The 15,362-nt window shown below is 36.1% G+C and overlaps 1 long non-coding RNA gene across 2 annotated transcripts; it reads right to left on the bottom strand.

Moving 5' to 3' along the window:
* Window positions 1-653: 653 nt before the first annotated feature.
* Window positions 654-3,992, bottom strand: LOC131250988 (uncharacterized). 2 transcript variants are annotated; one of them, XR_009173542.1, is made up of 3 exons: window positions 2,735-3,992; window positions 1,257-2,647; window positions 654-711 (listed from the first exon to the last, which is right to left on the bottom strand). It is a non-coding gene; the product is annotated as an uncharacterized LOC131250988 (long non-coding RNA). The 2 variants fall into 2 exon arrangements; XR_009173541.1 differs by having other exon boundaries at window positions 1,257-3,992.
* Between the last annotated feature and the right edge of the window lie 11,370 nt (window positions 3,993-15,362).

Here is a 15,362-nt window from a genome sequence, read left to right as displayed (position 1 = left end):
AGACCCCCAGAATCACCATAGCCAGGCTGTTGCAAAAACAGTAACAGAATGCACATCAGGCATTTCAGTATCAAATCTAATGATGGTATTTCTTATTTCTTTTTTCTGTCTTTTATGAAGGTTGAAATAATAATAATGCCATTTCTTTTAACAATGTTGCATATAATGATGGTACAGCTAGCTGCTAGCCTTGGATGTGCAAAACCACAAACCCATTATGCTAAAACCAAAGACTAAGTCACTGAAGAGACGAGTCACTAAACAGATACTTTGGAGTTGGAAGTAAAGGGTAGGCTCTTACCAGAGAGGGTCTGCTTGTCTGATCAGATGGCAACGAACCTAGATCGCTCATTATTATAGTTCAACTGTAACTCACTGAGGCTGGATTGTGAACAGAAGAAAAAAAAAAAAAGAGCCATGTCAGGTGCAAAAACCGAAAGCAGTAAATAATGGCATTCCAAAAGGTACATAGATATTGCATCCCTACAGAGAAGTAACCCGGACAGTGCTTATCAAATCAACTTTCCAAACTCAATGAAAATCTAGACATCGTTTCACAAGCTACACTAGATCGAAATTTTTTGAAGCATGGAAGTTGCTTTCACAAATTAAAAAGAAATAAAGAAATATTTACCTTCTTATTTATTTCCAGCCCAAGAAAATTCACACCAATACATCTCCTAGCCACTTTAAACATAAACAAACCATTTCCTGCATTAAAACATGATGTTAGTCAGGAACTTGGAATTAGATACAACAGGAAAAGACTAGAATAATTTGCAACAGGATTTTAAGACCATCGGCTATGGAATTAAATAAACTACTGAAGGAACAAGTTATTGAAAGAAAAAGATCAAGGGTTTAAATGACACACATGCAATTCTGATTAAAGTCTAAGGAAAATACCACAGAAGAAACGTTGTGGCCACAACAATCATGTACATAATAAGACCCATGATTAATCTTCCTAAGAATACATTAAGGGTGCTTTTGGATGCATTATCAAATCAAATTGCAATTATCATTGTACTAAGGTTGAACAAGGTTTTGAAAAACATCTCAACATTCACTCCTTGTAGTGATGAGTAATAACAGAAAATAAAAAACCCGTCAACCTTATTTTCTTAGCAAATAATGAACTATATACCGGACTCCCCAGTCCAGAACGAAGCTTAACACAATAGAGAGAAAGGTGTACATGCCATCAACGATAGTATGCGCATCAAAAGAAAAGGCAGGGTGCAAGAAGTATATACCCTAGATCCATATTAATAATGTCACAGATCTCAATATTGACTCCCCAGTTCGGACCAATCAACATGTCACCAGTTGCCCTTTCGACGCACTCTGCAGCATTAGCCATACTCTTTGTACTTCCACCCTCTACACTTAGAAAATTTAGACCAACCACAATTTCAGCTAACATTTTTTTTCTTATTTAGAAATAAAGTTTCAATCTACAGTATAGCTCTAGGAGTTACAACCAACAGATGTACTAGAAAGAGCTCTCAAATGAACTGACAGTGGGTGTACTAACAAGCTAACCCAAAAAAAAAAAAAAGCATGTTTGATGGGACTTAAGAAAAATCAGACAAATAATTGATGTACAGAACTGGTAAAACAAGTGCCTGTAAACTGGTTTGAGTGAAGAATACTAATGTATGATAGAGTTGAGATGCATTTTCAAAAAGGAATTATATTGCATGTGCTGTGTAATAAATGCCATCTTCCACGCATTGTTAGTGCTACAGCATGCAAGTGTGAATGCATGTATGTGCTTGTGCTATATACTAATTCTTCATCAAGACCTGCATTTGTATCAAGACCTGCATCTTTTGTGCACTTTTTCCTCCTACGTTCTTGTTACTTTCTTGTATGCATTAACTAATGCTTTTGGTATTTGGGATATCTGAACACAGAAATTATGAACTGAGTAAATTGAAATTTAAATTAGAGAAATGATCCAGTGCTCCCATGGCTCTACAAATTATGTGCTCCCAATTGCATATGGCTACCTAGACAGAGCAATCACACTGATCGGACAACTACAACAATTTGTTTAATGAGTATACACGACTTTTTTTTATCAATGATGAGAAATTTCCACTGAAAAGTATGAACAACACGCACATTATATTCATAGTTAGCAAAACGACATATGGAAAAATAGCAGTATGCATTCAATTCCAATCTTTAATGATGATCAAATTACAGTCAAAGAAACAACGATGTCAAAATTGGGAGATGGACAAGTTTGTAATTAATATGGTCAAATTATCTTTCTCAAATCCTTCATTTCCAAGTAATCAACAAAAATAAACCGGATCCTTCCACTAAATTTTCTCACTTTCCACATATTTCTATCAATGGATAATGACAACCAATCACTAACTTTATTTGAATTGTTCATGTGTTTCATATCTTCATCTCAGTTACATTAGTATTCCTTAGTAAATTTCAACCACATTAACTACCAAAGTTACATTCTTGAAAAACACTTATCTCAATAACAACAACAAAATAAAAAAATTTGTCTGCAACATAGAATAAACAAATGAAAATAAATCTAAAGAAAAATTTCCTTACCTTGTTTTTAAAGGAAGTACTCATGAAAATTAGTACAAACTTGCGGCTATTGTTGTGCCATCTAATAGAAGTCAGATGATCATGATAAGCACAAATAAATACTTGTGTAGAAATAAACAAAAGAACAACAGAAATAAAAGACAATTACTATGAATAGGTGCTTATGGGGGCGGGTTGTATTTTTTGTTTTTCCTTATGTTTCTTTTGTAGCTTTCTATTTTCTCCTTCGAGCCTTTCAATTCGTGCAATAAAATTATCAATTCTGAAAAAAAAAAAAAAAAAGATTCTAACAGTACATATCCTTAAGAAGTGGAATTTTATACCTCCAAATAGGTGCTTGATGTGCAAAGCTGAGGAGACTTGGGCTTTTTCCCTAGAAAATTTCACTTTATACTTTTTTCATCTTTTTTATCTTAATTAGTTCCATAGGGGAGGTGATGAGAAGGTCACCCTCCTGCAGAATTGCTAGAATCAGATTACGACCCAAAGCATTCTCTAAAGCAGTAGGGTTAAATAAATAAATAAATAAAATAAAATAAACAAAAAATAAAAAATAAAAAACAAAAGAAAATCCAAACAATACAATATTTTGACATGCCTATGTAATGCTCTCATACCTATAATCCAAAAACGGTCACCATAATCCATAAAGACCCAAAAACATGCATTCAAACAAAAACAAATTCAAAAAGGAACTAACGGTACCACTTAAAAATGAGTTCGTTTCATTTCTATGTATTAGAGACCAATTTTTTTGTAGGGTTTAAAAATATAACCAACAATTTATACAAACTATGATCCCTCATAAGCAATTGACAGCAGCTAAAATGAGATGAGCACATTTCCAAGAGGAGGCAACCAAACAGGCGCCAAGTTAACAATGTGAAATTTCAACATAAACCTAGGTAAGAATTCAGACCCATAAACTCATCATCTGACATTAAAAACACATAAAAAGGTAAATGGAATTGACTTTCTCTAAGAAAACCTGAGAAAGAAATAAAGGTAAGAAAGAAAACTCACCTTCAATAAGAATGACACAGAGAACTGAGAACTCCATGCTCTACTGTTTTTCAAAGCAGTGAAAGAAGAATCCCCATCTTTACTTAGAAGAGCATCACCTTCTTTTAAATTCCCATTCACTCCTTCCCCCATTGATTTTTCATGATTTCCATTGGGCTTGAAAATCTCAAACATCACTAATAGAAAAAAAAAAAAAAAAAAAAAGAGCAGATTTGAATAGTTAATACTGAGGAATTGCTAACACTCATGTGGAAAGAAAATTTCCTAACCATCATCGCCAATTTCATAAAATGAACTCATGAATATGGCTTGAAATGTATTGCATCTTCCCACCATATGGTTGCAAGTTATTGACCAAGCTAAGAATCAATCTGATTCCATGTCAGTGTAATGAAATTAAAACCAGAAAAGGAATAGATGAAACATACAAAATTAGCATCTGCAAGTCTTTGAAGATCTAGACTATCCTCAACCCATGGATCTGGAGTCTTACCATCACGTTGAACAGTAGCACGAATGGGATCATCCTGTAGCAGCCAGAAAGTACTACAAAGAAATATTGGATAAAAAAGGGGATTATTACCCAAATACCATAGACAAAGCATAACCCTAGAAAGGGGTTTCGAAAACCCTAGCACAGGATGTGCTCACAGATCAATGGTGAGTTTGCAGCGAAAGGGGGTTTTGAAAACCCTAGCAAGAGAGACAGAGAGGTTAGGAAACAGAGAGAGGGAAATGGGGCTGAGAGACAGAGGGTGAGGGAGCGCGAGAGATCAAGAGAGGGCGAGGGAAATGGAGATGCTGAGGTGAGGGAGCGCGAGAGATCGAGAGAGGGCGAGGGAAATGGAGAGGCTGACAAAGAGAGAGAGAGAGAGAGAGAGAGAGAGAGGGTGAGTGCGCGGGTGAGTCAGAGAGATAGAGAGTGAAAGAGACCGGGATTTGGTTTTGGGAAATTGGATGTGCGCGGGAGAGGAGCGCGGATGGAATTATGTTTCAGGGGTGACTTGTGGGAAATTGGGTGCGCGCGGGAGAGGAGCACGGATAGAATTATGTTTTGTGTATGTTAATCATCCACTCCGTCCATTCACTTTAACGGCTCATTTTTAGGGTTTATCTAAAAAAATGAGTCATATCAAAGATGTAGGTGGATCACATCACATATTAATGATATAAATTTATTTTTCATTGTTTCTTATGGTGTGGTCCACTTAGACTTTTAATCTTTCTACTTTTTGGGTTCATTCACTGAAATAATATTTCAAAATTGATGGACAGATTAGATAAAATACATATATTTCAATGGGCCCCATGGAGCCCCTTAAGCATTGTTAGTCTCTAATAAAGTCATATGGGGAGGCATGTTTTAGCTACAGATTACGTAAGTTTTAGCTACGGATTAAATTCGTATTAACAAAGCTACAGTTTATATCCATAGACTCAAGTCTATATATTCCGTAGCCTTTGGTCTTTTTTTAATAGTGTTAGTTAATCTCTTTCTAGATATGTTTGGGTTAATGAGAATGCTTATGTCTGAATGGATTCAGTGTCAGCCATTCTTATATGATAGGCAGGCCATGTCTTCCTTTTTGTTGGAGCCCGCCGGAATTGTGTTGGAATGTTCAAACCAAACTGACCTTCTGGACAATCCAGATTCATCAAGTTCCATCCATTTTCCAAGGAATTTTTCAAATTCATCTAGAAGCATTTCTCAGCAGATAAGAAAAGAAGCCGTTGGTTTTTCAATACTTCGGAAATGGGTTCATTTAATATTATTTTTATTTTTTTGAAAAAAGTAGTTAATGTAAATGTCATTAATTATCTTACATAAACTCTTCTAGAATGAGGGCATTGTGGTCTTTTTACATGGTAGCATCTTCTTGTATGAAGGGTTGTGGTGTTGCACGATTGAAAGCAAGCAAAATACAAATAGTTTTTAGCATTTCATTTTTATTTGGGGTGTGTATATGATCCTAAGGCTTAGTAAATCCAATCTTCCGACTAACAAATTAATGCAATCTTCGGACCAACAAATTGATGCATAGCTATAATCTACGTACGTCATAAGTTGGGGTAGGCCCAGAACTTTTGTGGTGCCCACCCAAGCACATGTACATCAGTTGTCTGATTAACAGAGCTTCAGATGGTCAGATCCCACCCTACCTAAAAAAGAAAAAGAGTTTCGGTTTTTGCAGGCTATGCTCTGGCGGCTAATTTTGATAGGCATAGCCTGCCCCCTGTATAAAGCTGTGAGGTGTGGTTCGCATTCATCTGAAAAGTCTTCCAGGGATAGTGGCTTGTGTTGGTCAAGTATGGTTGTTGGGATGCAGAGTCAGGGTTCCATTTTGGTTCTTTTTGCGGACATTAATGTAGCTTGTGTTCCTGGGTGTTTTTGTTCTATTTTGTTTTGAGGTTACAGTAGAGTGATATGGTAGGTGAGGGCTGGATTTTTGTGGTTCCCACCGGAAAATTGTATAAATCTTTTCAAATGCAACAAAGTTCCCCATGGCATCTAGGTGGCATCCACCTTGCTCAAAAAAAAAAAAAACAAAACAAAACAAAACAAAACTTTTCATGGTGTCATTTGTTTTTCCATATGATAGGGGGGCCTATCTCTTTTTGTCAGTTGGCCCACCCCGAATGTATCTGGTTCTACAGCCTTGTGCCTTTGCCAATGAATATTTATCTTCTTGAAAAAAAAATAAAAGACTAACCCTCTGACCACTAAGATGCTAGCATGACTTCTCAAATATCTAATGTCCCAAGACACCATAATCATTTTTGAACTATTAAAGTCATCTCTCAGTATACATTAACAGCTTGAACTTTTAGAGCAAGTGGTGATTTGACATAGTATCATAATGAAAGATCTTGTATTCAAATCCCAAGACAACAAATATGCCTCCCTATATATTCTCTGTTTATGGTGTGAGTGGGGAACCCCCAAGTACCAGGGAGTATTAAAGTCCCTTGATAGACATTGATACACCTACGTTTGACATGAACAATACTCAAAAAAATACACCCCACCACCTGCTTCTTTTTCTACCATTACTAAGTATTGTCATGTCATTGGGTACAAACTCTTCCTAGAAAGCAGATTTTTTAGTTTTTTTTTTTTTAATAACAAACCTTCTGGTGCAGCCACACAAAAAAGCCGAGGCCCCACCTATCATATATACAAAAGATAGCCCACCCAAAACAGCCCAGATGGAACAAAGAAGGCTAAATAACAACCCCCTCCCAGCTTTAATCCTTCTAACACTGTCAAGAGCCATGGAGGGCTCTAATTTCCCTAGGAAGGTCCGCACGCGCGCCTCTAATGTCCAAAGGAATCTCTAAGCCGTCTTATAGAACTTAGCAATGTCTAGACAACAACACCCCATGGAAAAATAATGTCAATTTCAGCACAACAGGATTTAATAACATTAATCAATTCCACAAATTGGTTTGAAACTATGAAACTATTTTTCATAATAATATAGCTATAAATGTGGAAGCGGATTAGCTGGTGTACCACACACCAGCAACCTGGCTGGTGTGGGTACGTGTCATGCAAAGGGGCGCTGATGCTCCACGGTTGGAAGGAGATCAAGTAACATGGCCCTACTATGATGTATTTATTATATCACACGGTTCATCGATTTGGCCAGATCATTCTAGAGCATGAGCCCAAAATTGAGTCATATCTAAAGCTTAAGTTCACTACACCACAAATAGTGGGACCAATAATTCTCACGTTAAAACATTCATAGAGTCACTATAACATTTATTTCCCATCCAATTTGTTCATAAGGTCACACAGAGCTAGATGAACAGGAAAAGCAAAAATCGTATTGATCCAAAACTTCTATTTATAACCCCAAAAGAATTTCAATGGTAGAAGTTCAATCCCCCACTGTTTTTTGCAGTGTGGTCTGATTGATCTTTGGATACGTCTTATTTTTAAGCTCAAGCCTTACTACAGGCTCTCGAAATGGACTGACTGTTTGGATATAATACATAACTCGTGATGGAATCCACCGAACTTAGTGACATCAACACACCACCCGGGTAGGTGGTGTCTGGTACACAAGCCAAACCGCTTCCTATAAATATCATAGTTTGCAGACCAGGACTCGGCTCGAAACTCAGTCAATGAGGCATTGTTGAGTCGACTTGGTGAGTCCTGAGTTAACCAGGCGAGTTCATAAACTACTTAAATTACTATTTTGTAATTCTTTTTCTTTTCTTTTCTTTTTTGTCGGCTGGGGACATGTTTCTAAGGATGGCAACTTACTGCAAGACCCTCTTCCAAATCTTAGTTTTCGTAATGGAAAGAAAAATATTTGTACTACCAATGTTTGCCAAACATAGAAACAAATGGGGTGTGTTTTCAATGAAGTGGGTGTAATGTTTTTCCTTCAAAACCTAACTTTGTACTATCGCATTACCCAAGCACCAATGTCTGCAAACCAAGATAAATATCATAAATTTTCTTTTACAATCCAATTTAAAAAACTTAATTGGGATTTCTAATCATGTGGATTACCTACGTCTAAACCTCCATGATTAGCAACTTGTATTAATTCGATCCAACCACAGTCTAAAAACGCAAGAATTTTTTATTTTTTATTTTTTTTGAAAGACTTGACGCTAACTGAGTTGACACCACTCTACCAGATTTCACCAAAGCTCAAGAAAATTTTGATTTGGTAATACCGAATATATATATACACCAGATAAAATTGTATGATCTTTTAAGAAACTTACCCATGTTAGAGTTGAGTCAAGCTTCATATTTCTAAGCTATATATGGTTAGAACCAAAAAACATGTGCGAAGGAAGTAAGATCGTACGGTAAGTATAGGCTTGATATCATGACGGCCAAGTGCGAAGCCGTTCTCATCTTTTTGAGTGAGAAGCACATCGAGGAAATCATTTCTTCTATGAGAATTAGATGACATAGACAACAATATTCGTTCGTGGATCAATCGACCGACGATGCCTGATGCCTTGTGGGTCAATTGGCCTTAGTAATGGAAAATAGTCCACCATGTTCGGCCTAGCACCATCTTTCATAAATTCCCACACTAGATTCTTAAAGTCTTGTGCTGATTTGGAGTTGGGATCGACCAAATCGACAGAGAAGACTGTTGGAAGTCAAGTTGAGGGTGGTAGTGAAGGTGGCTTGGCCAATATCAACTGCTCGTCCTGCTAGCTGATATTCGTGTATGTGAGTGATAAGATCTTGCACTTTCTTGTGTCGAAGGCCTTGGTTGGCAGCAGAGTCTTGCTGTGGTGAACATTTCTATGTTAGATATCGTTCGTAGCTTTCGCCAATGTGTGGTTGGTTGTGACCACACGATTGATGACTCATGGAAGTTGAGTGCACGAACGGCATCGACCGTGATTTGACCCGAGAAGGATTGATCACTCTTATGGAGGACTTCTTTAGCTATGATTGATGATGAAACAACAACCGTAGTTATGGAACCCAGCTTAAGTGTCATTAGTGGGCCATAAGTCTTGGCGAGCTGAGTGAGTGACTCGCTGGGTTTTCTACCTAGTTTAAGGATGTTTCCTGCAATGGGAAGTGGGATGGGACCTGGTGGGAGCTTGCCATTGGAAAGAAATGATCTTTTTCTTACAAGAAAGAGAACGATGCATGCCCATACCATCAATGTCCACAGCAACATAGTTGAGTAATCCATCTTTCCTTTGCATTCGATTTTTCTATTTTATCTTATAGAGGATATAGATGCATACGAACTACTGAAATGAGGAGTTATATGATACTCTGGCAGTAGTGTACCACACTTGATACACATGCAGTGAGAAATCGTACACGTGGCATATATTAACTTAAGTTTAATGGGCAAATTGAGGAACCCAAATGTTGCTAAAGTCAGATTAGTTGAATGGTAATTGTTTATTGAAACAGAGAACCAATGGATATTTTTATTTTAACTGTCTAATAAATATCCAAATATACTATAATTGGATTATTAAATATGTGCTATATATAGAGAGAATATTGTGACTCAGAATTTGGACAATTTATTATGAATAGATTGCATTCCTTTATTGCAATTTGTAAGTAAATTTAAGTGGCTGTGTATCATTCATGAAAGTCCTGCAGTGCACCTCTTTGGGGCCACCACAAGATGTTCGTGTGACGAGGATTTCTACTTTGGCAGGAACTTCCGGGTGCGCAGAAGCTAGCTGGGGGCACCTTGATGTTTATGAGAATTCCACCCCATCCATCCGTTTTTTTTTTTCTGGATCATATTAGGGCAGAGGCTCAGAAATTAGGAAATAAATATATCTAAGTAGGCCGCATGACCGAGGATTTAACATCCACCGTTGAGACATTTGTGGGGATCAATTAGGATAATTTTTCATGTTTTCAGTTCATCCCAGTGGAAATGATATTATGAATGGTATTGATAACAATTAAATATCATGGTGGACCTAAGGAGGTTTAAATGGTAGGCATTTACCTACTCATGTTTTCTTGTCGCATGGCCCACTTGAATTTTGGATTTGCATCATTTTTAGGATTATGTATGGATGGACGGAGTGATTATTTACATAAAATAATCTTTACAACTGGATGGACGAAATGCATTTCCCACAAACCCAGATATCTTTCAGTTGGATGGAAGTTCCTAAACAAGAGGCTTTGGCAGGACTATCTAATATATCTAGTGCATTGTTTTCTTCCTTTTTTTTTTTTTTTTAAAGACTATCATCTCAAGACAAAGGCCTATCCAAAATTTGACTTAGATATATCATGGAAAAGTGAGGATGGAAATGTTGCGCAGCACGCCAACAATGCAGTGAACCAAGATCAAATCTCCGGTCTCATCCACAAACGATAAACAGAAAAAAATATAAACAAGAAGAAGAATCAAAGCATTCCAAACAAACCACAAGACAAGATATACGTGGAAAAACTCCAACAACGGTAAAAAAAAAACCACGAATGCAAACTTCCACTGTGAAGAAAAATGAAGATTACGAGGCAATATACTAACATCTCCCTCGGAAGTACAGGAAAAACTCTTTGCCAATACCTTAGAAATTATTTCTCATAATACCTAGAAGAGCCCTAGGGACCTCTATTTATAGTTTAAGCAACTTTCCTTTCGCACCCTTATGAAAATCGACTCAAAAATCCGCAGTCCGCATCAAATCTGAAAATAAATCTGCGTAACCTTGACTAGTCGAACAGGCTGGACCGACTACACCAAAAAGGCCAATTTGTGAAGGTCCATCGCTAAACTCGCCTTTCTCGAATAGTCCGAACGTCACGGAATTTAGCGACGGACCAAAATCCGTCGCTAAAATCTGATTTACGATGGATTTTTGTCCGTCATAACTAGGCGATGGATGAAATCCGTCGCAAATTTTGATTTGGCGACAGATGAATTCGTCGCAAATTTTGATTTGGCGTCAGAAACTAAACAGTTCCCACCCAAAATAGAAAATGGTGTGCTTTTCAGTTGATTTTCCGACGGCTCAGATCCGTCGTAAAAGGACTTTTGCCTTGACATTATTTCTTTTTCTTTTTTTTTTTTAGAATATGGTGGAAAATTAAGTTTTTTTTGTAGTCTAATAATTGTTTTTTAATTGAATTTCAGTGGTTTAATTGTACATATTTGTATGTAAGATTATTTTTTAACAACCGATTGAATGCAAAAAGAAATTTTATTTTGTTTTTATATCAAATGAGTGGAATTTTTATTTTAATTTTTTTAATTAAAACTAATATTTAAATGATTTGTAATGTCACATGAAAAAGAATATTGAGAAGTTTAAAAAATTTAATAATGTTTGAGAAAAAAATTAGATTTTGAAAAAATAAAAATCGTGATTTAATAAAAATCTTTTTTGTGGGAACAAAAAAAGAATATTTAATAAAGTTGATAAATTTGAAAAAAAAAAGTATTTGATTTTGAGAAAAAATAATATCCTAAAAACGAAAATTAAAAATATTTTAAAAAATGTGAAAATTTTCACAATGTTGAAAAATGAAAATATTTTAAAAAAGAAAATGAGAGTTTGAAATTTGAAAAATAAAAAAAAAATAACAAAAAAATTGTGAAGTTCAATAAAAATTGACAAGTTCGAATAAAATGCTTTTTAAAAAAAAATGGAGAAGTGAAAAAGAATTGAAATTTTTTAAAATAAAATGATATTAAAAAATCGATACTTTATCAAAAAACAAACATTTTGAAATGAAAAATAAATAAGTTGAAAAATTTTGTGATTTTGAAAAATAATTGAAAATGTTCAAAATTCGAAATTTAAAGAAAAAGTTATTTATAAAAACACTAAGATTTTAAAAATATATATATAATTTTTAAAAAAAGTTGAAAAGTTGAAAACAACATGATGTTTTGAAGAAAAAAATCGGCATTTTGGAATTTTTGGGAAAAAAATTAAAAATTGTGAAATTTTTAGATATTTTGAAAATAAAAATTTAGAATTTGTATTTTAATTTATTTTTTGAAATATTTTATAATAAAAATGATATTTTGTTAAAAGTTTTCAAAGAAAAATTAAGAGTAAAAAAATATACATTTTGTAAAAAAAATGTAATTTATCTATGAAAATGTAAATTTAAATGAAAATTGATATTTATCTGTGAAAAAAATATTTTTTAATAAATTATTAGGCACATCCACTAATTGAACATTTAACCGTTTTTGGACAATTGAATTAGTACAGATTGAAGAGTAAATAACTTCATATGTTTAAATCAAATTTTGTTTTCTCTTCATTCATATATATTTAATATTATGAATAGGTTGGATGGCAAATAAACGTTACTGTGGGCCTAAGGAAGGTATCAATGGTGGAAATCATTATTCCACATTGTTTCGTGTGGCATGGTCTACTTGCGTTTTGGATTTACTGAAAATTTGGGATCAGCCCACACCTTTCATTCATTTTTCGAGATCATTTCAGAGAATTATTCCAAAAATGAATCATTTCCAAAGATTAAATGAACCGCACCACAAATACAAGCATGGATGGGAACGGATTGGCTACTCCCCTACCACCCGCCCGTTGGCTAGTATTCGGTGTTCTATGGGCCCCACCATGATGTATGTATTTCATCCATTATGTTCATCCATTTTTACCGATCATTTTAAGGCTTGATCATACAAATGATAGGGATATAAACCTAAGGTGGACCACATCATAGGAAAACAATATTGATTGGATATCCACCATTAAAATCCTCTTAAGGGCCGCAGTACTGTTTATTTGACATCCAATCTATTGATTGGATCATATCGGCCTTGATGAAGGGAACAAACAAAGATAAGCTTGATCCAAAACTTTTATGGCCCCAAAAAGGGTTTCAATGGTAGACATTCAATCCCCCACTACTTTTTTTAGTGTGGTCCACTTGATTGTTAAATCTGTCTTATTTTTTGTCTCAAGCCTTACAACAAGGTGGCCAGTTGGATGGACGGTTTGGATATAATACATACCTCATGATGGGACCCACAAGATTTGTTAACGTCAGCCAACTATTCATCTCCCTTCATTTATCTGGAAACGGATTGGTTACTCCCCCTGCCACCAGCCCCATGGCTGGTGGTCGATGCTATGTGGGCCCCACTATGATGTACGTGTTTCATCTATTCCGTTCATCCATTTTTTCAGATTATTTTACAGTTTTATACTAGCGGGACATAAATCTCAGGTGGACCACACCACATGAAAACAATGGCGATTGGATATCCACCATTAAAATCCATCTTAAGGCCCCCTGTACTGTTTATTTGACATCCAATCTGTTGATTAGGTCATACAGGACTAGATGAAGGGAAAAATCAAAGATTAGCTTGATCCAAAACTTTTATGGCCCCCAAAAGGTTTTTAATGGTCCACGCTCATTCAACATTGTTTCCTGTAATGTGGTCCATTTGAGATTGGGGTATACCTCATTTTTGGTCTTATACCATAAAATTTTCAGGAAAAATAGATGGACGGCATGGATGAAACATGTACGTCATGTTGGGGCCCACGGAGCACCGACCACCAGCCATTGGCTAGTCGACGCGGATTTCCTACTAAAGCCATCGGTGTCCTGCGCAAGGATGCTGGGTGGGGCCCAACACCATGTGTTTGGAAAATCTACTCCGTTAATCCGTTTTTAGAGATCATTTTAGTACAAAAGACTAAAAATGAGTTGGATCCAAAAATCAAGTGGGTCACACGAGACGAAACAGTGGGGAAACAAATACATACGGTTGAAACCTTCTGGACTCCACCTTGATTCTTATATGTCATCCAAACAGTTTATAAGGTCATTAACATTGGGAATAAGTGAAAATATAAAAGAAATAAAAAATAAAATAAAAAAGCCTGAAACAAAGCCTTTTATGGCCATAAGAATGTTTCAACCGTTCTCACTGAATCGCCACTGTTTCATCCTGTGTGGCCCACTTGAGTTTTGGATACACTTCGTTTTTGGCATCTTTTTCTAAAATGAGCTCTATAAACGGATTAACGGTGTAGATTTTCCACAAACATGGTGGTGGGCCCCACCCAACATCCTTGCGCAGGAACTTCCTGTGAAAGGCTTTAGCAGGAAATCCACGTCCCCTAAAACGGGAACGGATTGGCTGGCTGATGGTCGATGCTCTGTGGGGCCTACCATGACGTATGTGTGTCATCCATGCCGTCCATCTATTTTTATATATAATTTTATGAATTGAGAAAAAAAATGAATTATATCTCAATCTCAAGTGGACCACATTACAGGAAACAGTTTTGAATGAATTTTGACCATTAAAAACGTTTTGGGGCGATAAAAGTTTTGGATCAAGCCGATATTTATTTTTTCCATTCATTTGGGTGTTTATGACCAAATCAACCTATTGGATTTCAAATAAACAGTACAGTGGGCCTTAGGAGGATTTTAATGGTGAATATCCATTCATTATTTTTTTTCCTGTGGTGTGGCCCACCTAAGATTTATATCCCTATCATTTTTTGTATAAAGCCATAAAATGATCTGTAAAAATGGATGAACAGAATGGATGAAACACGTACATCATGGTGGGGCCCACAGAGCACCAACCACCAGCACCGTGTAGCCAATCCGCCTCCCCTAAAACGAGACCTCGTTTCTCTCTCCCTCTCATCCACTCTCCGTCTGTCCCTCTCCCAGCGCCGGCCCTAGAGATCTCTCCCACCTCTCTCTTCCTGTCGATCTCTTCACGAACATCAGGTAATGCTCTCGTTCTCTCTCTCAATCTCTCTCTCTCTCAATCGATTGATAGCGGTGGTTCTCTCAATCTCTCTCTCAATCGATTGATAGTAGTGGTTCTCTCTCAATCTCTCTCTCCCAGCGCCATGATTGGAAACCCCCTGGATTCGGAACCCCCATGATTGGAAACCCCCTGGATTCGGAACCCCCATGATTTGAAACCCCCTGTTTTTTTGGGTGTTGGGTTTATGTGTAATTGTTAAGTATATAGATAGGCCAATGGTGTTCTTTCCCTCTTAAAAATCTTTTCGGTTTAAGTAATCCACATAAAGAAGTCCATCTCTACTAAAAAATTTCAAGTTCTAATCAATTTTATCAACGAGCAATCTCCTTCTTTTTTTCTTTTTTCTTTTTTTTTTGAGATTTCCCCGAAACTTATTTTGAATAAAACAAGTTTAATTTAGTTTACTCAAAACAGCGAGTTTTTTCCCTATCTGCCGAAAAATATGGGGTTTTAAATGTTTAATCAATCATATGCGAT

Source organism: Magnolia sinica, chromosome 7, assembly GCF_029962835.1.
Source record: "Magnolia sinica isolate HGM2019 chromosome 7, MsV1, whole genome shotgun sequence".
In the NCBI taxonomy this organism is placed as follows: Eukaryota; Viridiplantae; Streptophyta; class Magnoliopsida; order Magnoliales; family Magnoliaceae; genus Magnolia; species Magnolia sinica.
The sequence above is the reverse complement of the archived record's forward strand: the minus strand, read 5'-3'. Positions and strand labels throughout refer to the sequence as shown.